The sequence below is a fragment of the Lagopus leucura genome, unplaced genomic scaffold, assembly GCF_019238085.1.
Source record: "Lagopus leucura isolate 7727_CA_CO unplaced genomic scaffold, USGS_WTPT01 Super-Scaffold_73, whole genome shotgun sequence".
NCBI classification, from domain to species: domain Eukaryota; kingdom Metazoa; phylum Chordata; class Aves; order Galliformes; family Phasianidae; genus Lagopus; species Lagopus leucura.
The window spans coordinates 27,335,842-27,336,476 of NW_024962252.1; the positions used below are offsets into that span (position 1 = coordinate 27,335,842).

Genomic DNA, 635 nt, shown 5'->3' on the forward strand with positions numbered 1-635 from the left:
TTACAGTATAAAACAATTTTATTTGCAGGAATGCAAAATGATTGTTTGCCATGAGCATTTTCAACATATGACATGTCTAATTTTGTTAAAATTTGCATTTACTGGGGGAAACTGGTGTGTATAAAACCTTAATTAGGTATAAGCTTCAATTTTCATTGTGGTGCCTATGGGTATGTAGTATAACTGCAGTATCCCTTTGGGCGGGGGGTTAAGGGAAGCTCTTTACGCCAAGTCCAATGTAGGTCATAATTTTATCTATCTTTTACCTATATGAAGTTGGACTTGGCAAAGTTGTTTTTTTTTTCTTTTTATTTTTTTGTGGTTTTTTTGTTTTCTTTTTTTTTTTTTTTAAGGGTGGTTCAATAGAGGATGCTTCACCACTGAACACTCACTGTCATCAAGGTGCTTCAGAAAATTAAAAACGTAGCACAAATGATTGTACTCTACTCTACTCTACAGGTTATCATGATCTGCATAAGAGAAATGGAAAGCTGATCCACGTGTTTTTACAGTGATCAGCAGTAAGAAATGCACTAATGAAAACATACCTTTTACCTAAAAAGCTAAACTACAGCCATATACTATTCTATGATTTATGAAAAAACTTCAAAATATCCAAATGTCAGGCTTCACTG

General features: G+C 33.4%; 1 protein-coding gene across 1 annotated transcript in view; it reads right to left on the reverse strand.

Moving 5' to 3' along the window:
* LOC122190323 (synaptotagmin binding cytoplasmic RNA interacting protein) overlaps window positions 1-635 on the reverse strand; it is a 25,736-nt gene continuing 25,101 nt past the window's right edge. Inside the window, 1 exon segment of the mRNA XM_042890235.1 lies at window positions 1-635. This exon segment is cut by the window's right edge and continues 1,012 nt beyond it. The gene's annotated coding sequence lies outside the window, so the exon portion shown is untranslated.